Source organism: Ursus americanus, chromosome 23, assembly GCF_024610735.1.
Source record: "Ursus americanus isolate L20-20 chromosome 23, mUrsAme1.1.p, whole genome shotgun sequence".
In the NCBI taxonomy this organism is placed as follows: Eukaryota; Metazoa; Chordata; class Mammalia; order Carnivora; family Ursidae; genus Ursus; species Ursus americanus.
Window position 1 is genome coordinate 36,811,341 of NC_142149.1, and position 24,960 is coordinate 36,836,300.

The window sequence follows — 24,960 nt, forward strand, 5'->3', positions numbered from 1 at the left end:
CAGGGAGCTAATGCTGTTTGCTGGGCATTAGGTGAGGTGTTTTAAGCCCTCGTAACTCCAGGTGTGCCGGTGGAGGCAGGCGGTGGCCTCAGGGAGCTTGTTAGCAATGCAGACACTCAGGCCCCACCCCAGATTTGCTGAATCAGTCTGCTGGATAACAAGATCTCCAGGTGATCGCGTGCACACCAGAGTTTGAGAAGGGCTATTTGAAGCCATGCTTGTAATCTTCACCAGCCCCACTTCACGGATGCAGACACGGAAGCAGAAAGGGTAAGTGGCTAGTCCCGCAATGCTGCTGTTGAGTTGCTGGGCTGGGATTCAGACTCGGATCTCTCTAACTCCAGAGGATGTTGGAGGATGGGTAGGATTTCAACAGGATGGGAAGGGAGGGAAGGGCGTTTGAGGACAAGGGATGGCTTGAGCATGGAGGTAGAAGACTCCAAGAGGGAGCTCAGGGGCAGACTGGAGTTGCTTGGAAAGAGGTGGTGGGGAACTATGAAAGATCTGGGAGCAGAGAGTGGTCACGAAGTCTATCCACGGGGGGCGGCGGAGGGTGGCTCATCACCCCAATAGGCCGTGCAATGCAAGAGAAGCCCCCAGGATAGGCTAAAAGCATTTGGGGGCTACAAGGCTGAAACATGTCTGTGACCTTTCCTTGAGGGTCCCGGCTGCAGGTCTGCTTCTGGCCTCAGACCTGGCTGCTGGTCTGAATTATCCAGCCCAGTGTGGAGCTGAGGGATAGGTGGGCAGGCTCCTGGGGCCTGGGACTGCAAGGAGTCGGGGGGACAGTGGACGGAGCCCTGGATGGGGAAGTAGAGTCATGTGCCCTGAGTCATCTCTTCTCTAACAGAAACACCTGCTCTTCCTACATCTGGGCCTTAAGGGCTTCTGTCCTGTGCCACCTCGAGCCGCTTCTGTGCTCCTATGTGCCACTGCTCTGCCCAAAGCGTGGGGCTCGGAACGGACCGTGGGCAAGGATTCTGCCTCCCTGCACCTGGGCACCCTCTCTCTAGTAATGCAACCCAGTTACAGCATGCTCAGCAGTGAGCTCAAGATGGAGGGGAGTCCTGGCCTCACGTACAGTGGAAACATCGGGGCTCCAAAGCAGGAGGCTGGGTGCTTGTCCCAAGGGTCAGCTCAGACGCAGGGGCACTGCCCACCCCCACCTTTCCTAGTCCCTTCAGCCCCACCCCCTTGCTGCAGGAGTCAGCATTCGCGCGGCTGATCGTACCTTCTAAACCACCAAGTGATTTCAGAGCCGGCAGCTCACGTCCTCAGGACAGCCCGATGAGATGCGTAGGTTTGATCATCCCCATTTCACAGCTAAGAAGATAGGGGCCAGGAAAGGCCCAGTGACTTGTCCGAGATCACAGAACACAAACCAAGGCCTGGAGCTGAGGGCAGAACCCAAGGCTCTTGACTTTGAATCCACAGCTCCTTCTACTTTAAAACCCCGAGCATTTTTCTAGTCTGAAAAAAATGGGGTGCTTTCTAGAACATGAGAGGCTGGGCTCAGGATATGTGCCTGGGGAGCCTTGTGCGTCTGGTGCAGAGCCCTAGGGCTGACACATCCTGGGTATTCTGGAGTGGTTAGTAGACACGCTTGCGCCTTACTAGCCCAGGAGGTCCCCGAGGGAAAAGGGGACTTTTAATCCTTCCACTCCGGCCCCTCCTCTCGAGCCAAGCACAGTGCCTGAGAGAGGAGCCATGCCGAGCAGGCATTACACGGATGCCCGAGGGCCAACACAGAGCAGCTGTGGCTCTGTCCTTGTCGCCCACCTGCCACCATCCTCTCAAGTGCCTCTCCTCTGTTCCCATCTTCTGGGGAGCTCATTTCTACTCTCTCCCTCCTCCCGGTTTCTGGAAGGACTTTGTCCTCCTGCTGTGCCTTGTACTCTTCCCTCAAAGCTTCCTTTTCCCCCAAGTCTCCCCTTTCTGACCCAGAGTCATAAATCCTGAGATGGCTAGGTATGGAGGTGACGGCAGGTGTCATGGGATGGGGCCACTCGGAGCTGCTTTCTGGGCCCCATTGGGGTTCAGTGGCCAGTCTGTCTCTCAGTGTGGGCCAGCCCGGAACAGAAGGAGTCCTGGCCTGCAGCCTCTGCTCCCAACACATGGGGCGAGCTTGCCCAGGGGCAAGGGGTGTGCTCTCTGGAGCAGTCTGTCACTGGAATTCTGGCTTTGTTTCTCTTAGCTCCATAACCTGTTGGGGGAGGGAGTCTGGGTGGCAGGGAAATAAAAATGGGGGGGAGAGAGAAAGTATTTGCCAAACAGAGCCTTGGAGTTTCTCCTCCTGCTTTGGGTCTCCTCAAATATCTGACTTCTGGGGGATTTTTTTCCCCTGAGTATGACTAGGTCAGTGGCTGGGGCTCAGTCTAACTTTTGGCTAGGATGGAGTAAAGTGTTGGGCTGCCTTTATAAAAGTATGGGCAAGTTACTCTACTTCTCTGGGCCTCAGTTTCCCCGTCTGTAAAATGAAGGGGGTGCGTTCTCTGCTCCCTGAAGGCCCCTCCGGCTCTGACATTCCAGATTTCCAGCTCTGGGCAGTCATGGGCTCTGCTTGTCTGTCTCCCTTTGTGGCATCTCAGCAGAGGGTCATGTGCAAGATTCATAAATAAAGGGGTAAATAAATAAATAATGCCTTTTCTTTGTGCAGCGTTGAATAGTTTTCAAAGTGCTTTCTCATCCATTAATTATCTCAATCGAGCCTCGTGCGCACCCTGGGAAGTAAGCAGCCCAGGGATTATGACTCCCACTTTCAGAGCAGGAATGGGAGCTTTGGAGAGGCAAAGTGACTTGCCCAAGGTCACGCTATGATTTAATGTCAGGATGAGAAGAGGTAGAAAAGAAAAGCTGAAAGAGAAAAGAAGGCTGGCGGGGGTGGCAGTGTGGCTGGTCTGGGTGGCAGGGAGCAGAAATAAAAACACGAGAGAAAGAAGGATTTGCCAAAGGCAACCTCAGATCTTTGGAGTTTCTCTCCTGCTTTGGGGCTCCTCAAATTTCTGACTTCTGGGGCATTTTCATCTCTTACTGCGACTCGATCAGTGGCTGGGGTTCAGTCTAACCTTTGGCTAGGAATTAGCAAAATCTTAGGCAGCATTAATAGAGGTATGGTGCTCACAGTAAAGGAGGTGAAAATCTCTGTGTGAGAACCTGGTATCCACTCCTAGGCACTGTGCTTTGAGGTGGACTTGGACGAACTGGAGGTGGGTGGTGAACAGTGAACCCTGAACCATCCGGGGCAGAGTCAAAGGAACTGGACTTGAGGAGGAAAAGCCTGGGGCATTCCAGCCCTGTCTTCATACATTAGAAAAAACTTGGATTTGGCTCCAGGAGGCCCCAGAGGGCAGAAACTGGACTGGTAGGTGGATGGAACGAGGGTCAGTTTTAATTTCAACAGGGAAAGAAGTGGCTAATTGAGGCTGTGAAATGGTCTTGACCAACCCCCTCCCTGCCCCCAGACACCTTGGCTCCTCCGTTTCCTGGCTGTCCTCTCAGGATCTGCGAGAAGCTCTACCCAGGCTGCCCGGATGGGGTAGGCCCTTGCCCTCATCATTCCTTCTAGGTACCGAGCTCCCTGAGGGCTAGGCAGGGCATAGGAGTCCCTGCCTCAGGTGTGGGTTGACAGTTGAGGGGCTTACAGCTCTAAGCAGAAGTCATTCAAGGCTCTGTGCGGGGAAGGCCGGGGAGGGCCGATGTGAACCCCACAGGGCTTGTTTCTGATGAGAGCGCAGGGGGCAGGGGCGATGCAGGATTCAAACACTCCCCTGGGGCCTGGAGCAGCTGGTTGTCTCTGAGACCAGGGTCAATGTGTGGTGGGGGGCAGCGGGGGTCAGGGTGGGGTAGGTGGGCGGGGTGCTGAGACCCCAAGAGGAGATAGGGAACGGGAACTGCAGGTCTGGGGGGCCCAGCACCACCCGTCCAGGCTCAGTCTGGAGCCCGCTGCCCCCTGAGCCAGGTGCTCAACCTCAGACGGCATGAAAACAGGGCACTTGTCATGGGTGTTTGCGAATCCTGAGCTCCCCCCGTGGAGACCACCCTGACCGGGGGCAGGGGTGGATCTTTGAAAGAGTGGGAACCAGACGCCCTGGCTTGTCAGTGGCAATCAGCTCCGCTCTGCTCTCTGTTGGGGTCCGGGCTACCTCGCAGGGAGATAATTCACCCCCAAGGAGCTTTATTGCTCCCACCACCTCTGTCTCAGGGGCTGGAACACAGGGCCCACTGCCTTAACTCCATCGGCCCCCACGGCCCGACTTCTGCAAGGGCAAGTAGCTTCCAGAAGGGTCCTGTCTCTCTCTGATCCAGTTTTTCTCGCTCTTGGTCTTTCTTATTTTCTCACAGCTGTTGCCCTGGGGGCTCCCTGCTTCTTCCCTGCTCTCAGTCCCATAGAAGTGAGGGCCACAGGAGGCAGGGCTAGGACTGAGCGGGAAGGACTGGGAAGATGGGGAGCAGCTAGGGGCTCAGGCCTGGTGTCTTGCTCCCCCTCACCTAGGGGCCTGGCTCAGATTTCGCAAATAAAAATACCAGATGGCCAGTTTATTTGAATCTCATATAAACACAAATAAAAAAATTTTAGCGTAAGTATATCCCATGCAGAATTCAGGATATACTTATACTAAAATTGTAATTGGTGTTCAGTCTAATTGGGTTCTATGTTTTCTCTGGCAGCCCCAGTCTTGGCTCCTCCTTCCTACTGCCTCTGGGAGTGCCTTTGAGCATCTCCCTGGCTGGGAGGGAACGGTCCTCAATCCTAGTCCTAACCACTAGTAATGAGGAACAAAGGCCCCATGTCCCAACAATGGACAGTCGATGATCACTCACGGCCTTTAGGAAGCTTCGGGGTAGCCTCCAGCAATCAAGGATGGTTGTTATCATTGTCTAAGAAAAATACATGTGTGTAAAGCTGTAGGCATCACGTTTAGTGATGCAAGGTTGGCCCAGAGAGGCGACGGGACAGGGGGCAGCAGAACGGGCCTGGGTGGAGGCTTCCAGATTTGTCACAGTGCTCTTCTCATCCCATGCATCTCTCGAAGCAGGGTCAGTGCCCTTTCCTATTTTGCTACACAGTGAAAGCTTTGGTTTGACCCTCAGGCTGCGTACACGTCGGGGTGGCTGATGAGGCCCAAGTGCCCGCTAGTGGGAACTTCGACTTTCTCCAGACACGCCTGATCTTTACCTCGTGCTCATTCTCCTCGTCTGTAATTCTCTTTCTGTTATTTGTGTCCTACCTTGTATCTTACTCATCCTTGAAGACTCTGCTCGGATGTCTTTGCAGCGCCTTCTAACCCCTCCCTGCGCTCCCCTCCCCATGCGCACCAATGGGACTTGGTGACTTCCCTCCTGGCGCCCGAGGGAGGAGGGAGGGATCTCGTCTGTGCTGCGTAGAGCTCTCAGTGCTCTGTGGGGCGGCTGTGTGTCTCTCCCATCCAGCCTCAGGCTCCTCGAGGACTGGACTATGGTGCGTTCAGCCCCCCAGTGCGCGCAGGGGACGCACTGCCGTCCTCAGCCTACACAGCTCAGCTCTAATGTCACCTCTGCACTGAGACCTCCCCGCCCGGCCATTTCAGGAAGATTCTCCGATTCTCTTACTGCACCCTGTGTATTTGCTTCGTGGGAAATCAGGATCTGGAATTTAAATACAAATGTGTTCTCCGTGCATCTGTTTTCTATTTCCACTCTAGAGGACCAGCCCCAGGGCCTGTCTTGACCAGTGCCCAACACCCAGAACACAATCCGGAACACGACATGTGCTCAGTGAAAATGTACTCAGTGAGTGAGGGACTGTAGGTGCCTAAAGGACGTCTATGGCTTCCCTGGGCCAGTACCCATCCTCTCTTCTTCTGGTGGCCACACTGGGATTACCCTTGGTAGAGGCTTCTTCTCCCTCTGTGCGGCTCAGCAGCTCTGATCTCTTCCCCACAGAGCCAGGCCCACAACCCACTCCTGGCCCAGCAGAGCATTCCTCTCCCCGACCGGGGCTGGGCGCCGGGCCAAGCTGTTCCAGGGACAACCAATCCTGGGACACTTGCTGCCAACGTGGTAGGGTATAAACCTGTTGCTGCCAGTGGGAAAGTTGGTCTGGGAATGATGCCCACAGACGGAAGCAGATCCAAGGGATGGAGAGACGAGGATTTCTGGCCACATTGTTGGAACACCTGGATCTAGATGTGCCTGAAGCTGCCCCAGCCTTTCCAGCTACCTGCCAATAAGTTGTCTTTTCTGCTTAAGCTGATTTGAATTGTAATTTACTATTCCAACTAGAATAGTCGTCGTTAATGCAGATTGGAAAAGTATCTTTAATCATCCTTTTATTCTCATCCAGCATCTAACAGGGCCTGGCATGCAGTAGGCACTCAATAAACATTCTGAGTGAATAAATGACTGACTGCAAGCTCTTTAAAGGGATGAATAGTGTCTAATTTACTTTAACTGTTTTTCCTTTTTCTATGCAGACAAATGTTGAGTATACATTATGCATGCCACAAATGTTACTCGATCCCAGTTAGATAGGATTAGTCTCTTCTCTTCCTCCTCCTCTATGAACGTCCTGTTAATAGAGTTCCTGCCTCTTACCCCCACCTCCTCGACGGCTCCTGAGTTCTCATTCTCTTGTTCTTTTTTCAGTTAATAATCACGTTGATTTGCAATCTATCATCCAGAATAGGTCCATGTCCTAGGTCCCCAAATAACTTGGGGGGAAAAGTGAATATTAGTAAGTAAAGTCATAGGTGTTTCCCACATAAGGGCTGATGGAGGCATTCACCCGCCATGCTGCTGATGGAGCTGTTCTGTTACATGCTCCCATCCAGGGAGTGACAGGAACCAGAGCGCCTAGAAAATTCCCCTGGTGTTGCCTCACTCCTCATTTCCTTGGGAAGCGGGACATGATCTCTTGGAAGTGGAGGGTCCTCTTGTCTTCCTTGGATTCTAGTGTTGGAAGTAGACCAGCCATTAGAAAGAGAGCTTGCTTTCATCAAAAATTTCAAAGACATGGAAAAGTAGAGACAATAATATAATAAGCCACCATCTTCTCATCAACCAGTCTCAGTAAACTCCTGGAAAATCTTATTTCCTCTCTACACCGACTCCAGCCCTCCCTCCTACCTCCAATTACTTTGAAGCATATCATTTTTATGGAAATCTTCTAATACCCATTTCTAGATGATAACATTCTTTTATTTATTTATTTATTTATTTATTTATTTATTTATTTATTTATAAAGATCGATTTATTTATTTTGGGGGGAGGGGCAGAGGGAAAGAATCTTTCAAGCGGACTCCCCGCTGAGTGGGGAGCCCGACACGGGGCTCGATCCCACGACCCATGAGATCATGACCTGAGCTGAAACCAAGAATCGGATGCTTAACTGACTGAGCCACCCAGGAGCCCTGATAAGCACTCTTTTAAAACCATAGTACCACTGTCATGCCGTGGTAGGTTGTTATACTGTATAATCCCCAATGAAGCATTCCTGTCGGTGCTTCTACCCTTGTGTAGACTCCGTCTACATTGACTCTGGGCTTGATGATGTGGAACTCTTGGTCAATGGGACAATGACAAACATCATACAGGGCAGAAGCCCAGAAAGCACTTGTCCATTGGGCTTTCTCTTTCTTGCCTCTTACTGTGAATGCTTCTGCCACCACGTGAAGAGCCCAAAGCCTCCTTCAGAATGAGAGACCACGTGGGGCGAGAGAGAGGGCACAACGGCTCTTGTTAAGTCCACACATGAGTGATCCAACTACACTGTGTGGGACAGACTTGAGCCATCCCCACTGACATCTTACCCAACCTGGTGACTCACAGAACCATGCGCGAACAAGACAGTCGTTGATCAAAGCCACGAAGTGTTGGGGTGGCTTGTTACGTGGCAAGAGCTAATTGATGCACACCCAAGACACTGAACTTTAATATCTTAATTTCATCAAATACCCACTTAATGTTGAAATCTCTTTGATTTTCTCATAAACTTATTGTTTTTCCTTTGTTTATTTTTTATCAGGATCCAAGAAGGTCAATATATTTTGATTGATTGATACACCCTCTTGTGTCTCAAAGTCTATGATTTCCACTTATCCAATATATGTATTTCTTTCTCTTAGAACTTATTTTTCAAAGAAACTGGGTCCTTTGTTCCACAGATTACCAAAATCTGAATTTGCTGAGTGCTATGGTGCCATTTAATGGGTTTGGCTGTCCCGAAATTTCCTGCAAACTGGCAGTGAGTTAGATCCGAAAGCTTGATCGGATTAGGCTTGATTTATTTTGGTGTCATGTTCCTCCCCAGGAAGGGTCAATATCCAGGTGTCTTTTGGTCACATGACCCTCTTCCAGATCGACACCCCCATCAGTTTTTCCAGGACGATACCACAGTCACTCGCTCTTCGTTTGTCAGCCATAATGCTTCTATAAAGATATATTTCTCTTCATAAAGTATTCGGTTACAGTGGCACACTTGTGTAAGGAAAAGCAGGGTAAATGCTTGATTCCTTCCTTTTATTTCAGTTTTCTGAGGAATGAGTTTGTTTCTTCGGCATCCTCCGGGGGTGACCAATGAAGTTTATTTCATTTTTTTGAGTATCATTATGAACTCATGGATTTTAAACATTTTGATGTATTTTAATACAGTGTATTGTCCTTATTGGTACTTAAATTGCATCAGCTTTGACCAGGGGGAGTCTATTCAAGTTGGCTCCCGAGTCATTTTGATACAAATCCCGTAATCTTTGATAATGTTTGATAGCTTCCTTGTTTCTGGTATAAAGATGTTGTGGCTTATCTTGTATGTTTTCCTGTGCCGGTCTTAGAATTAGCCTTTTCTCCAAGGATACTCGGTTTCCTTTTGACATAGTTATGCATGAAATTTCACAAGTAGGAAAAGCTTTGATGATTTTTTTCCCCTCCCCTTAGAACAGAAAAGCCAGAAATCTTCAAGGAGGTCAAGTTACTTGGCACACGTAGGTGGCTTTCCCTGAGAGAAGTCTGGAAAATTCTACCAGGTAAGAACATATCATTCTCATGTTTGCAAAAAGCAGTAGTCAAGAGAGATGACAGTTTTTGCTGATCGGCTGATTTCCGTAATGAAGAAGAAATCTTACCTTTGTAAATGAAGGAACAAAAAGGGTGATTTCAGAGCTGGTTGATTCTCAGAAAGGGAGGTGTTCAGAAGCATGACTTGAGGTCTGAGTCCTGCTTTCCCATCCGAGCCCTGGAGAGTAACTGCTTCCCAACCCATTTTGAAGATGCAGTGAGGTGATCACACAGAGACGTGCACTGCTCAGCCTGCCACCTCTCTTGCTTTCCCCATTCTCAAATCCCTCTGTGCCCCCAGAATTTTTCCATCAGGTTCTGCCCCCCAAACTAAAGGAGTGTCCAAAAGCCCTTCCACCTCTCTCGGGGAACAGATAGAGAGACAGAGCGAAGGACTGTGGGACATCTTTGCCCAGAGGCTCTGGGTCCACCAGCTCATACGGCCCCATGTGGGGTCCAGGAGGGCCCAGCGTTTGATCCTGCTGGGACGTGGGCTGTTTCGGGGCCTCCCCGACCTCCTCCTCCCGATGACTATAAAGAAGTTGATGATGCTAGCAATGGTAATTATAGACAACATTGACCGAGCACTTTGCACGGGCCAGGTTCTGTTCGAAGTATTATATATGCGTTTCTATTTATTCGAGCCATTGTCAACTCTCCACTGGCGATAGCTTCCTAACTGGGCTCCCTGCCTTCACCCCTGCCGCTCTACCATCTATTCCTCACAGACTGTCCCGAAAGAACCTTGAAACCATGAGGCAGATCACTCCTCCAAGGCTTGTCGATGGCTCCCTGTCTTACTCTAAATAAAAGATAAAGCACAGATGACCCTCTACCGGCCTCTCACCATCTGGTCCCTCGCTACTTCTCGAGCTCATTTGCACCCTTCCCTCCACTGGAGACACACCGGCCCCCTCACTATTCCTCAGCTCTGGCTGGCACACACGGGCCTCCGAGCCTTCATGCATGCTGTTCCCTCTGTATGCAATGCTCCCTACCCTTCCCCGCTTTCCCGTTCCTCCTGGTCTCTGCCCAAACGCTAGCTCCTCGGTGAGTACCCCTCCCCCCTGCCCTGGTCATTCTGGATAAAATAGCCCCTTTGTGCTGTCAGTTTCCAGCTCCTCTTCTTCATGGCGTTCCCACCACCTACCGGATTATATATTTACTCTCTGTTCCTGTCTCTGTGCCTATCTCGCGAACCTCACGAAACTCTGAATTTTTATGCACACAAGTCAGTAACAGGTACATAAGAGATGAGCAAAAAATATTTGTTCAGCGAACGAATAAATATTAAGTCACTTAATAATCTCAATCACTTTCTGAGGTTAGGTAGGTACTATTATTTTTCCATTTTTGCAGATGAAGAAGCCAGGCTGAAGCTATAACCTACCTTAACCAGCAACCGGCAACTCGCTTAAGATCACAGAACAAGTAAGTGGAGAGATGGAACTGGCTGATCAGGCTGGCAGATGGACACCAGTGCTGAGAACCTCCCTTGCCTCTTTCCTCTCCTCCCCCTCCTCCACCATGGGGGTTTAGAGGGGAGTCCCTTTTCCTCTACACCCTTCTGTGCTTCTGCTTTAAACCCGTGTCTGCCTCTCTGCCCTGGGTTTCAGGTGGGACAAAGTAGAAGGAAACCCGGACCCTTGCCCTCCATGTCTGAGCAGCCAGCTCTGTGTGTGCTCAGACTGTCCCAGCAGGACTCTCCATCCCTGCAGAGACCCGCCTGCTTCAGCCTGTCCACCAAAGACCGCATCGAGGGAAGATGAAAGTAGCGGAAGGGGAGAGGAGGCAGACTTGATCACTTCTTCGCTCACCCTGAAAAAATCTCTCATCTCCATCCCAGAGACAGGAGATGCGCAGGGATGGAGGGAAGGGGGGAGTGGGATTTGCAGCGGGATGGTCTGACGGGGCCAACTTGATGCCACTATTTTAACAGAACTCTGTCAATGAGGCCATGTTAACAATTTCTTTTTGGCTTTTTGTTTTCATTTTCTAAAATATATTTTTTAACTCACACAGAAAAGTTCGTTCTTTGTAGCGTAGAGTTGGACGGGCTTTTCCACTGCAAAGTGTCCTGTCTCCACCATTGTGATCGTAACCCAGAAGAGTTCAGTCACTCCCCTCATTCCCGTGTGTTGGCCTCCTGTGGTCAGCCTCTCCCCGTGAGCCTCTGCTTGGCAATCATTGACATGTGATCCATCCCCGTAATGCCTTTTCCAGAAAGTCATAGAAATGGAAGAAGCATACAGCACACAGCCTTTCGGACCAGGCTTCTCTCACTTAGCAAAATGCATTTGAGATGCATCCGTGGCGTCCTTGCCTGTATCAGTAGGCTCATTTTTATTGCTGAGCAGTATTCCATTGACACTGATACACCACCCTTTGTTATCCGTTCACCCAAGGAAGGCCATTCACATCCATGAGGTTTTGGCAATTAAGTTACAAAGCCACTCTATACGTTCGTATGCAGGTTTCTGGGTGAACGTAAGTTCTCTTTTTCTTGGGGAACTACCTAAAAGTAGGATTCCTAGGTCAAGTGATAATGTATGTTTATCTTGATGAGAAACTGCCAGGATGTCCCCAGAGTGGCTGTAGATTTCATAGGAATGTTCCAATCCTCGTCAGCACGCGCATCGGCAGTTTGAAACATTTTTTAGGCCTGTTAGGAGGCGTACTTTGGCACACGACCAATGATGCGGAACATCTTTTTACGTGCTTACTCGCCGTCCCTAGATCTTCCTCAGCGAAGTGTCCAAATGCCCCTTTACCGAAGTTGTTGCCTCTTACATTCATCTTAGATTGTCATACATCCTAACAACTTTGATCCCTTGCCTGAGGGGCCTGGGGGAGGGCAGTGTTTTAAAGTTGCCACCCAAAATCTTTGCCACAAGTTGAGAAGATGGGGGTGTGTGTGTGGGGGTGTGATCCAGAACTAAGAACCACGGCACCTCTATTCTATTTTTAGTAGCTGTGAAAATTCTTCAAGGCCATCTAGTTCAATCCTACTTCTCTGCTTTTTTCGAAATAAGAAAACAGAGGCCTAGAGAGAAGAAGCATTTGCCCAGATCCCACGACTAGAAGGTACCTGAACTGGATTCAAGATCATAGATGGACTAATTTCATTATGTACAAGTCCTGAGCTCTCTGCACCGTCGACCTACGATGTGGAAGATACTGAAGTTATACATGTGGCCCCATCCCTGGGAACGTTCTGGGGGTAATGCAAGCAGTGCAGGACAATGCTAGAAGACACATGGGAACGTGGCATTTCAGGGTTGCTGATAATATTGGAGGAAATGAAGAGAAAAGATGGAGTTAGTTGAGCAAGGCTTCCTGGAGGAAGGGAATTCTGGGGTCCGGTTTGGAAGGGACACAGAAAGTCCGTGTGCTTGTCACTGTGGCTGTGTGTGCGGGCTCAATCTCATATGGGGTCCTATACCAGGTATACTCACACCGTACGTGCGACAATGGCCATCCTCCTCATCTGGTAACACACACGAGCAACCATAAGGCTCAAAGTGCATTTCTGTTGGTACATTTTGGGCCTATTTTCCATTTTTGCTAATGTCTGAGTATTCTTCCTCGCTCTCATGTCCGCGGCCTCAGGTGGGGAGCAGCGAGGTGACCCTCCTACAGCCCACACTGCGGCTGCCAGCACTGCAGTCCAGGGAGCAGGGAGCTTCTCGGATTTGCTTCTAGTTGAAATCAATATTTGCTGAGAAGAATGCATCTTAATTTCAACGGCCAGTTCTCCGGGCGAGAATTGCTCTAAAACAAACCTCCAAACCCGCAGACTTAATGCATCCTAGTTCAGTTGTTTAGTAAATCTTGCTGTATGGAGAAAAATCCATTAGCTGACAGGGGCAGGGATGGGGTGGTGGCCCCGGGAGAGAGCACGAAGGCCCCAGCGAAGCCTGGGCAGCAGCGATGGGACCCGGAGCATGCGGACCCAAGTGAGGCATCAGCCCCGTCCCCGGTCCCCAGCCCAGGACTTCCCCAGCCTGCTGCAAGCCGGGAGACACAGCCAGTGTGTCACTGCCAGAATGAATGGGAAGTCGAATGAGACCCCTATCCCCAGTGCCTGCCTGGGGAAGTGTTTTCTAATTGCCAACTGTCCCATTCTAAATCTACAAGGAGGCTATCGATTTTCTTTTCAGCAGGACTGGGGGAAAGCAATCATTTACCCCAGAACACAGGCTTTAATGAATCCGCGAAGCATATGAGGTCACCCTGATTACATCTTGCCCTGACAGCCCCGGATGGCTCCGCAGCGCTCAGAAGACTTCCTGAATGAGGAGCTTTTCCAAACCCATGTCCCTCCCGCTCTCCTGGGTCAGGGCATGGCACTGAGCTTTTCTACCTGGATGGCAGGAGGCCTGGGGTGGGTCCCAGTCTCGGACCCCTTGTGGAGAGGCAGCCAGACCAGGCGGGATCAGCTGTGGGCTCCGGAGTCACACTCACCTGCATTCGTCTCCAGCGTTGTCAATTGCCACTTGTGTGTCTAGGCAGCTGCTTTCACCTGCCAGAGGCTCAGTTTCCTCGAGAACCCTTACAGGGCAGAATTGTTGTCAGGAAACAAGTTCATATATCTAAAGGATCAGACATAGAGTCGATAGGCAAGACAAGGTAATGACCACTTGGCACCCCTGTTTCTCCTGTCTGTATAATGGGCTGAATTCTACTTGTTTCACAATGAATTGAGGACCGAGAAGGAAAAGATGAACCTACTATGGCCTGGAAAGCATCCAGAAATGGTGGTGTGGGGGAGGGGGTCCTTCCACGGTCAAAGGCAGGAGATCAGAAATGAATTCAGCAGATAGGAACAAGATCAACCGGCAATGGTGTGGAGAGCAAGTCCCTTTGCCTCAGAAGGGTCCGGTCCCGGACCCTGGCCACAAATGAGGACACTTCATGTTTAGATTTTCTCCTGATCTTCCAGATGGCACAAGGAAAACTCACAGGGGCAGCAACTTGCCTGGGGTCGGCAGACAGCTTGTAACAGTGAGTCTCAAACCCAGGACTACAGATGCCCTGTCCCCAGCTCTTTCTGCGTTGGTAGGTTCTTGCCTTCACCTGCCTCATTTTGAAGTTGGTCCAGGCCACCCAATAGCAGGCAGGAGGCCGCCTGAGTCTGGAAGGGGAGATGGAAGCTGAGGTGGTGTTGATGAAGGGGGAGGAGGGAGCAGGGAGGAAGAGGTATTTTTACCTTGAATTATTTTTATTAAATGTCACAACGGCTTCGCAGCACTCGGGATCCGACTAGACAAATCAATGAAAATAATTATAGTGAACATCCTGCCTTCCCACTCCCCTCCTCCTTCCACCCCCGTGGCTCTCTTGGACTAACAGAGAGGATGGCTAGCTCAGCTTTGCACTCTAGCCCAGAGGGAGCAAAGGCAGCAGCCCCCTCTGACCTCTGCCTCCTCTTTGCTTTGTCTGCAGGCAGCTCAGCCTGACTCAAGGCTTGAATCTTGGAGAGAAGAGCAGCTCCAGCAGCAGCAGGAAAAATGAGCCAGAGGCCAGAGAGAGACAAGCAACTCCTACAGGGATGTAGAAATTGAGAAGAGGGCTTTTATTCTTAGAACCCATTTATGGCTTAGAAATAAACCTTCTAGCAAGCTTTATTTTTCTGGTCAGGTGATAAGATTAGTTGAAACCACACAAATGAAGTAGGAGTTATCCAATCATCTGCCCATCCATCCACCCACCCACCCACCCACCCATCCACCCACCTACCCATCTATCCAACCATCCATCCATCCATCCATCCATCCATCCATCCATCCATCCATCCATCCATTGATATGCCCATCTACCCATTTACTTAGACATCCACCCAGCCCCACCCCTCATCTCTCCATTCATCCATCCACCCACCCATCCAGCAATCTATCCACCCACCATCAACCCATCTACCTACCCACTCATCCATCCACCTACCGTCCATCCATCCACCCACCCACCCACCCATCTATCCACCCATCATTCACCCATCTACTCATCTTTTCATCCAACCATCCATCCATCTCTTTTCAAACATTCAGTGAACATTTACTAAGGATCTACAGAAAATGACATTGTAGTGGAAAGGGCTCAATAGCCCCAATTCCAATCTCACCCTGCCATTTTAGAGTTTGCTGTGTGTGTTGGACCTCTTCCATTTGCTCTCCAGATGCACTGTCCCTGCCTGTGCCTGGGTTGGTAGACCTGCATGGACTGCATCCGTAGGCTCCCTTGCCTCTTGCTTCTAGGTGAGTTCATCCCATGGAGAGCACCAGTGGGAGATGAGAAGGAGGGAGGTGAGCAAGGCTAGGGTTTTTAATTCTCCTTCTTCCTCACTCAACTAAGATCATAGGTCCTGACAGGTGGTTCTCTCCACACAGTCCTTTCTATCCTTGGTTTCTGGGAATCTTTTCTTCAGGTAAAGATTGTGACCTATTGTTATCTGCTCTCAGGTATTTTCATATCCCTTGCCATTTTCCTATGCCTTGTTCAAGGCTTTGCAAACAACCCTTCTATTATACTTTCCTCAGGTTTTTTCGCTTTCAGTTGGCCACTGGCTTCCTACCGGGACCCAGACTGATAAAGATATACTGTGTGACCCTGAATAAAAGATTTTATCTCTTCAAGTCTCAACTTCTCCATGGGTAAAATGGGAGTATAAAATCTACTTTTCAGGAATGTTGTGAGGCTCAGGGAAGATAAGGGCCTTGTCCAAGTTTGCATGGCTGTCTAAGTGACAGAGCTGAGAAGTGAAAACTGAGATATCTGGAACACAGTCCTATCTCCTCATTATCTCCTAGGATCTATCTCCTAGATCTCCTAGGATCTCTTCGGTCTTGGGTGGTGGCGTTGGGCATTGTAGGGTTGGGGGCGATGCAAGGTCACATTAATGGATCCTCCTGGCTAGGCTGGCATTGGTATCTTGCACTCATCACTCAGGTGGCGGCTTGATGTCCTGAGAAGGGGAAGCAGCATCCGTCTTCCTGCTTCTGTAGGGAAAGTCTACCAGAGAGCCTGAGCTGTCAATTCCATTCAATAGCAGCATTTCAGAAAAGGATGCCCTGGTGTTGGCTGACAAGGTCAACGAAGTGCTGGCAAAAAAGGAAAGGGTATTTGTTGAGAGACCTCCATGTGCCAGGCACCTTACAAATAAATTCTCCCATCTAATCTCTCAGTAGTATATATCCTTAGACTTCAGGTGAGGAAACTGAGGCATAAAATGATTAAATCTCATGCAAGGTTCCTCCGGTCAGGGATGGGGTAGGTGCGGGACACCTCACAGTCTACCTGCCACTTTTCCTACGAGGCTAGGATAAACAGAAGGAAACAATAAGCTGTTTTATTTGCTCAGCAATTTATATTTCTTTCTGCATCTTCTGGGCCTCTGGCCCATCAATTATCTTTTCCCTCTCTTCTGCCTCTTCAAGCCTGAACCCTTTCTTGGCTCCTTCTCCTCCGCACAAGAATGTGTTTAAGTCTTCTGTGTCCAGCCCCGCTTTCTCTACTGGTCACCTCCCTTTCTTAGACCTACCCCGATTCCTCACCTGCCGGTTGCCAGTTTCAACAGGAACTATCTCGTTTCATCTTCTCCAGCTTCATTCATTCAGCGCATGTTGTTGGGTCCCTACTATGTACCAGGCGTGATTGTAGGTGCTAGGGACAAAGTGGTGAACGGAACAGAAAACCAAATCCTGGCCTTCGTGGAGTTCCCATTCTTGTTGGGTTGGGGTGACAGACCGCAAGCAGGTACAGCAGCTCTTGCAGCTCTAACCGGCTCGCCTGGTCATGTGACTCCCTGAACCAATTTTTCTTGGGACTTGGGTGAGAGCTGTCCGTCCTCTTCCCTTTCCCAACTGTGGAAACCGACCTGCCCCTTAGCGCATGTCCTCGGTCCCCACATCCCTCACTCAACCCCTCCCTGGCTTCAACCAACTCCACCCCCATGACTCTTGGATTCCTGACTCAGCCCAGCCATTGCTTCTGTGCCCGACATGTGTGTTTCCGCTGCCTTCTTGACTCTTCCATATGGGTGCCTCACCTCAAGCACCCCTTGACCACAACACATCTTTAGCTGAGTATTCCCTTGCTCCCCCAATTCCGCTCCTTACTCTGTATTCCCAGGCATGCATGCCAGACTCCTGGTCCTCATCTTCTGGACCCCCCTGCTGCTGCTCTTCCAAGACCCAATGTCTGCCAAGCCCATTCCTCCCTCCCCACCTCCAGCACCATGACCCCATTCCACCACTCATGTGGATCACCGCGGCCGCCTTCTCGTGCATCTCTGCTTCTACACACACACACACCTTCACAGCCCCGGCCTCTAGGGGTGTGGTCTACCATACACACCTGCTTCGGAGAGCTTCCTGCCAGAATTACCCAGTGGCCTCCAGGTGCTTCCAGACACTAACTCCTATTTCCAGCCTCACCCACCAGGCCCTCTCTTAGGCACATCAACACCTAGCAGTTCCAAGCCCCGTACTGCCCCCCAGATCCTTTAGTGTTTCCATGTCTCTGTGGCTTCGTTCTAGTGGCTTCTCCGCCCTGGGACCGCTCCCCTGATGGTGCCTGATAAACATCTTCTCTTCCTACAAGATCTCACCTGAAGCCCACCTTGTTTAACAGACCTGGCTCGGGCTTCCAGGGGGAGTTATCAGCTTCCTCCTCCATAGTTCCGAAACCCTGTGTTTCTACCTCTATTTCCTTCCCAGAGGTCAATTTGTGCCAGACATTGTGCTGTGCTACGTTTCTCATTCCAGTCCTCGAAACGACTCCAGGGGTAGCTCATCCTTTTCCCATTTGGAGGTGGGACAGCTGAGGCTGAGGGAGGTTGAGCTGTTTGCCCCAGATCTTAGAGCACTCAAGGGCTGGAGGCAAAGCTAGAGACCAGGCCTTTGGGATTTAGAGCCTCTCAGCCAGGTAGCTTTTCCTTTGATAACCCATCAGGGTCTTTTGTTTGTGTTTCCTCCCCCACTAAATTCCTCAAGAGCAAGGGCCATGCCTTTCTTTCCTTCCTCTTCTCTATCCCAACTGCCTAGCACAGTACTTGGCGTGTGCCAGGAACCCACGGGGTGTGTGTTACAGGGATGTGTGCACATATAATGAGGGACTCCAGACGCCTTCCCTGTCCACGGTCTCAGGGAATCCTCATAGCCACACTGAAAACGGCCTTTCACATCTTGCTTTCACAGCTCCGGAACCTGAGGCATTCCTGAGGCTAGGGGAAAAGCCAGAGAGGCAGTTTTCTTGTTTCTCTGGATTTGAGAAATCCCACACTTAGAGCTTCAGGGTTGGGCTAGGACAGTTCCAGCAGAGACTCGCCAAGACACAGGAAGTTCTCTGAGTGGATGAAGTGCTGTTTCCAGAGCTAATAAAGCCAAGGTTCTTGCTGCATTCTCCAAGGGACAGAAATGAAGAGTGCAGTTGTGGCCCTCATTGGCTCCAGGTGAACAGCGAGCCCAAGGTCAGTCCCACCGGGGTGTGATTTGCCCCCACAAATATCCGCTGAGCGCTGATGGTGTACGTGGCACTGTCTAGGCCTGGCCAAGTTGCTGAGTTAATACCGCCGCCTGATTGTAACATCAAGGGAAATGAACTCTTCAAAAAAAAAAAAAAAAGCAAGCAAAATATGCTGCTGCAAGTAAGGGGAAAAAAGGATCATTGTGGATGCATTTTAAGTATATCTGACACTGTGTATAATATATTTTCAATGCCACGCAACTTGTTAGCTTCCTAATATGTGTATTCTGGGATGTTTGCAAATATGTTACAGAGTTGGGCAAACAGCTCGGCAGGCATGCTGGAGAGGCTGCTCCCATCGTAAGCCGATGTTTAGTCTGTGGCTTTGAAACTCTCTACTGCCCCCGTTAACCCAGGCCTGGTTTGGTGACCCCCAGAGCACCTCGTCTCACAGGCATGCCTTCTATCACTGGGGGGACAGAATGTCAATGGATCTGTCGGCGCAGCTCAGCCCCCAGTGGAGGCTGCAGCCCCACAGTCAGGCTGTCCTAAAATCCTTCAGCACCAAGGCTAAAGGAGCATCAAGTCCGATTGCCCATTTTACAGCAGGGTAAATTGAGGCCCAGCTAGGAAAGGCAATAGCTTAGAGTCACTGGGGCAAGGTGAGGACCAGAGTAGGGCTAGATCCAGGCCAGCCACAGCATTCCTGGACATTCTGTTTGGTGATCAGCGTATAGGAGAGAGACAGCATCTGTCCCCAGAACCACACTGTATTTTTGACAGAAGCCAGAACCAGACGTCAGGGAATGAAGGAGGAGACAGCATCCATTTCTCAGGGCTCTGGGCAGAATAAAAGCCCCTGTCCTTGTCTCCATTCTCCTCCTGGCTGGCACCTTGCCTTCCGGAGCAAAAGGTGTAGGCCCCAGCTGCCAGCCACGGGGCCTGCTGGGATGAGACCTGGAAGCCTGGCGGGGGCAGGCACTGTCCTTAGCTCCTCTCTCTGGCTGACTTGCTGTCCTCTGGCCTAAGGAACAGAGCCTGGACAACTCACCCAGCTAAAGGAAATCCCCACTCAACTGGGTTTTCATAATCTGCCTGCAGATCTTGCCTGGTTAACCCGGTGGGTCATTTTAATTTTCCAGAAGCTTTTCGACTTCCCTTGGATCCTTAATCAGATAAGGGGATCTGTGTATGTTTGTCTGCTTGCGCGCACGGGCTCCCTTGACTCTCAGCCCACACTCCTCCCTCCCTCTCTCCCTCCCATGAGCGCGAGCGCTCTCTCTTCCCCTCTGTCTCCATAATCACTTCCCATCTCTTCCAGAATGCTTAATGGAGTCTGGTGATGGGAGGAAGGACGAGCGCATTTCCAAAAGGGGAGCCAGCCGTCACCCCTGTCCTCCCTGTTCCCCTTGCCTCTTTTCCCATTATTCTGGAGGTCGAATTGGCAAAGTGTTTTCTCGGAGGAGGGATAGGAACTTCTTTCCCCCGTGCCTTTGCTCCCCTCTGGAAGGGTGCTTCTCCCCCCGCCCCCTGCTCTGTTGTCACTGGGTTCCCACAGTGCTGTCTGAGCCCAGTGCTGCCCCCGGTCTCCAGCCAGCTCTGGCAGAGGGGAACGTAAGTGGAAAGATGCATAATTGGACGAGGAGGGATGCCGGTGGCTGGCGGGTGCATGGCAATGCCCAGGGAGAGAGAGCCTGATAGGACTCCTCTAATAGCTTATCTCCTAATACTTGTTGTTCGGAGCTGTTGTCTTCCCCTCTGAGCCTGTCTGCCTGGCCAAGCGAGGCGCGGCTGGTGTCGGCAGCCTCTCCCTGCCGAGCGCGCTCTGCTCCCTTCTGCCATGGAGGGCTCAGCATCCCTCCTGTTAGGGGGCATCCTTCTCAGGACCGGGAGCTAAGGGGACTTTCTTGGCAGATCTTTTCCTGGGACCCAGCCGTCTTTGTTCCTCTGTTGGAACACTGTTGTTCCAAGCCTGGCATGGTGCTTGGCACACAGTAGGCACTTAATAAATGTTGGCTGTTCTGAACTTAATTATCTGTTGATGGCATTGGGCTGGACCTGATCACCCATGGTCGTTTCCAGCCCTCAGGGCTATGGCTCTTATGCAGGATAGATGCCTATCTCAGCACAGCACATGGGCTATTCGGGGCACTGCTGGGAACCTGGGGTGTTCAAAGCCCCGGCTCTGTCTCAGGAGCTCACCTCATGGGTAAAGTCATAGGTGAGAGTGCCAGGGGCTGTTCAGCATGGATCGGCACTTGCCCTGTGTTTTCCGGAATGCGATGATACCCACACTCAAAGGGCCCTTGGAGAATCATCTTGCCTTAACTCACTGTTTATCCATCACGTACCGAAAGCCCCAGGATGACTTGCCCAGGGCCTCACATCCAACAGAAAGAGTTAAGAGGCACACTGGGGGTGGATGACCCCTGGTACAGTGCTCTCTCTATAACAGCAAGTTGCAGAAGAGTTAAGACCTGGACACAGGAGATGTACTTGGCTACGAAGCTGAGTCAGTCATAGGTGGGTACTTGGGACCTACATAACGTCCCCTAAGGATTCAGGGAAAGAAGGCACATCCCAGCCTTTGTGGCCTTTCATCTTTAATGGTTTGTCCATTCCTTTGTTCATTCCTTCATTCCTTCATCCAATGAAGATTTCATTAGCCCCTTCTTTACGCCAAGTACAGGGAGTTAACTAGACTGAGTCCTTGCTGGACGGGAGCTGCATTCTGACTTCAGGTCGGCTAGTCCTGGTTCCCCACCGTGGCTCTGCATCTCCGGCCTTGCTCTCTGAGGATCCTGGCTGCCCTCCAGATAATGTGCTGCCTCTATCAGCGACCGGGAGGCCTGTCCCTGCTTTATGCATGGAGCCCAGGCCCTTCGCCCAGTGTGGAGCATATCCCAGCTGCCTGGTATGGGCACACCCCCTCCCCACAGCCACGGATGCCAGCAGTGTGCTCCTGGATCACTGGAGCCCCTGACCTTTCTGTGGCCTCAGTTGTGCCCAGAGCAGGATGCTCTTTGTCCCCAGGGAGAGGGGAACGTGAGGGAACACTCAGATGAACTGCTAGTCAGGCTCTAACCTTGGGCCCTGGCTGTTACCTGCTTTGTGATCAATGGCCTACCTGGTATCTCTGTTGGAAAGCCACTTCCTCTGGGATAAGGGTTCTTCTAGGAGGGGAGCGCCGTTTCCACAGCTGTCTGCCAGTTCCTGCTGCCACAGGGCCCCATCCTTGCCTGCCCAGAGCTCCTCACTTGACCTGCTCCCGCTGGTCGGCCTGGACCTCCTTCCATGGAGGCGGCGGCCCTGCGTGCTCTCTGATTGCAGCCATCCGTGGTCTGGCACGCACGACTGTGACCCAGAGCCAGAGGGACAAAGCCACCTCCCCAGGCATCTTCACGCATGTCAGCAATGTCAAGTCCAGGTAAGTAGGCAGGACGAAGCGGACTGACACTTAGCAGGTCAAGAAGTACCTTCCTGTCCCGGGAGCTGAAGCCACGTCCATGGTTACCCTGGAGGGTGGTCGCACTCTGGCTGATGGCTTGTCTCTCCCTGGGAGTCTGGGGTTGGGCTGGAGTCTCTGCTGCCTATTTTGGGGCCGTGGGCAAAGGTGCCTGGGGGGTAATAGGCAGTCCTATTAGCATTGCCTCTCCCCAGCCTCCCTCCTCCCTGCCCCATGTTCACTCTGCTTCCATTATTGGTGGGTGAAGTGGAAAATAACCTGGCTCTTAGGGGAATGCACGTCTCTGCTCCTTTCTCTGGCTGCTAATGGACCCAGCAGCTGTCCCCAGCCATGTGTGGCTGCCCTGACCCTCTGAGACTGGGGGGTAGAGACCAGCCTGGGGAAAGGACTTTGCTCAGTTCTGTTTCCCAGGGGGCACGGAGCTGACATCATACGGGGAGCGCTGAGAAACGGCAATTGATTCGGAGGTGGAGCCTTGAGCGGAATAATCACAGCTTTCATTGACTGAGGGCCTCCTGTGAGTCGGGCAAATGCAAGTTGCTCAGTTGCTTTATCTCATTTAATCCTCTCACCAAGCCTGGGCGATATGTAGGGGCTTGCTATCATCTTCCTTTGTGGGGACCGAGGCTCAGAGAGGTTAAGTAACTTGCTTATTATAGTCACGCAGCTAGAAAGAGGCAGAGCTGGGGTCTGGACCAGACCTCCCTGACTCCGAAGTTCTCTGCTCACGCTGCAGGAGGGCTCTGAGAGCCCGCAGTGTGTCATAGCGTCTAAAGCACCGCGCACCTGCTTCGGCCTTGGGTGGGTCAGGAAAACAGCAGCACTGCCTCCCTGAAGGGCCCTTCTTCCCCGGGGAGGAGGCTTCCGGGGCCGCCTGAGACATCAGAGCCGGAGACACAGCTGGAATCCTGGCCGAGGGACCATGTGGGTCATGCTCCGAAAGTCAGGAGTGCGTATCACACCCTTTGAATGACCCTTAAAGGCACTTTGGCCTTTTGTTTATGGTGGTTCTACACAAATCGTGTGTCTGTGTCTTACCTTGGCTGAGTTGCCCACCTGTGAGGGGCTCAAGAAATCCGCCTCTGGAAGGACCCCCAGGGATCAGCCCCACACGCCGAATGGTGAGGTGAGATGAGGTTGCACATGTCCTTGGAGGTGGACAGTGGAAGTTCCGGGGCCAGCCAGAGCATGGAAGAGGAAGAGGGTGAGGCACGGGGAGCAGCCTAAGGCCGTGGTGTCCTGCAGGGAGCCCAAGGCCAACTCGGCACTGCAGGGCTCTTGGCAGGGGCTCAGGGTGGCTGCTTGAAGGGGCTTCATGGGCATGACACCCCGCACATAGTAGGCGCTCAATAAATTCTTGGGTCAAGAATGAATGGGCTCCCTCCAGAGGACTTGCTACTCTAACTTGGGAACACCCCTTGTGTCAAAAGGAACCGAGTGCTCTTTTCTGAGCATCTGCCATATGTCAGGCTATCTCAGCCAGTCTGGGCGTTTTGCAAAGTGGGACGTTCGCACCTCCACATGGGCTCAAGAACAGCCCCGCTGCCTGCGGAAGGGCCAGTCCCCATCCTTTTCCCAGTTCTCCTTTGAGCCAGGAGGAGTCCGTGCTCCCTCTCCAGCTTTAGCTCCGCTCGTTCCAATCGTCCACTTTTTTGACCGTGCCATGGTGGTGCTGCTTTTGAAGCCACATCCATTCCCTGGGGGGGAGAGTCCCCGGCAGCGAGGCGCAGGCTGGTACGTCCTGTGTGCTCCCCGTAGCCCCTGCGCCTGCATCTCGGAGGCTCTGCGGAATTGCAGGGAGACCAGGGACTCTGGGAGCTGGGACCTCTGCTGAAGTCCTGGCTGCCTGGCGTGCTGCTTTGTTGTGCGGTCTTAGACAAGCTGTGCCCCACTCCGGAGCTGGGTTTCTGATGCTGATAGGCGATAGAAGTCGGAGAAGGGCTCAGTGCCTCTCCCATCTGGCCCTGCATCTCGGTTCTGCTCTGTGTTTTCCTCTCCTCACTACCAGGCAGTTCATTGCATGGGATTTGTGACCCCTGGCTCCACCACACTCTGGCTCTGTGACATTGGGCACGTTATTAACCTCTTTGAGCCTCAATTTCCTCATCCATAAATGAATACCCACCCTGTGGGCTGTCCTGGGGATTAAATGAGATAATGCATGTAATCAGGGAAGGTGCTCAGTTCAGGGCCTGGTGCAGGGTAGGTGCTCGGAAGAGACCCCGCTGATGTTTCTTGGTCCTCCTCCCCCGTGTTGCCCCCACCATCATCATCTTCATGTGGAGGCAGGACAGGGATCCCTGCTGCCACCTCTCTCAGCTCCCCGCAGAGACAGAGACAGCAGCCCCAGCAGAGAGGGGGGATGGATGGGCCCCCAGGGCTGGTTCTGTTCACTTGGAAGAAGCCCCCCTGCTTCTGCTCTGCCTCACTCTTCCCAACCATCGGTGTGTTTCACCCACTTTAAATTCCACCGTCATTTGGTTTGATCTCGGCCAACCCCATCTCCTGGAACAGGGGCAGAAGGACTGTCTGTCTCCAAGTTCTAGGACGGGGAAGGAGGATGGCCAAGGAGAAAGCAGTATAGATGGGCCCGGAATACCAATCACGTCCAGCCCAGGAAGTGGTCCTGGGGCAGGGGCTGGTACAGGAGAAGAGCGGCCGGGAAAGGCCTGCTGGCCATGCTGCAGCCATGGACCTGGAAGGCTGGGAGGATTGCCTTGCTCCCCTGTTCTGAGAGGTGGACAGGTGGGACCAGACGATCTCGAAGGTCTGTTTCAGCAGTGGCATTCTCGGGTCCTATGCCCTGCTGACCGACGCTGCCTGCCTCCTTCAATGGCCTTTCTTCCTACCTCATCCCAGGCTTGCCATCCCCAAGAGCCCCAGGCTTATAATTCAGGATTCCCTGCAAACTCTGTTAGCAACTGTCCTACACCACTCAGACGCCTCCGGGCATCCTTCGACAGTCTGTGGATGCTTGGGGGATGACAGCCGGGCGTCTGGA

General features: G+C 51.9%; 1 long non-coding RNA gene across 1 annotated transcript; it reads left to right on the plus strand.

Moving 5' to 3' along the window:
- Window positions 1-223: 223 nt before the first annotated feature.
- On the plus strand, window positions 224-11,039 carry LOC148107986 (uncharacterized). The gene is made up of 4 exons (XR_015721400.1): window positions 224-270; window positions 8,912-9,000; window positions 10,391-10,462; window positions 10,648-11,039. It is a non-coding gene; the product is annotated as an uncharacterized LOC148107986 (long non-coding RNA).
- The last annotated feature ends 13,921 nt before the right edge of the window (window positions 11,040-24,960 follow it).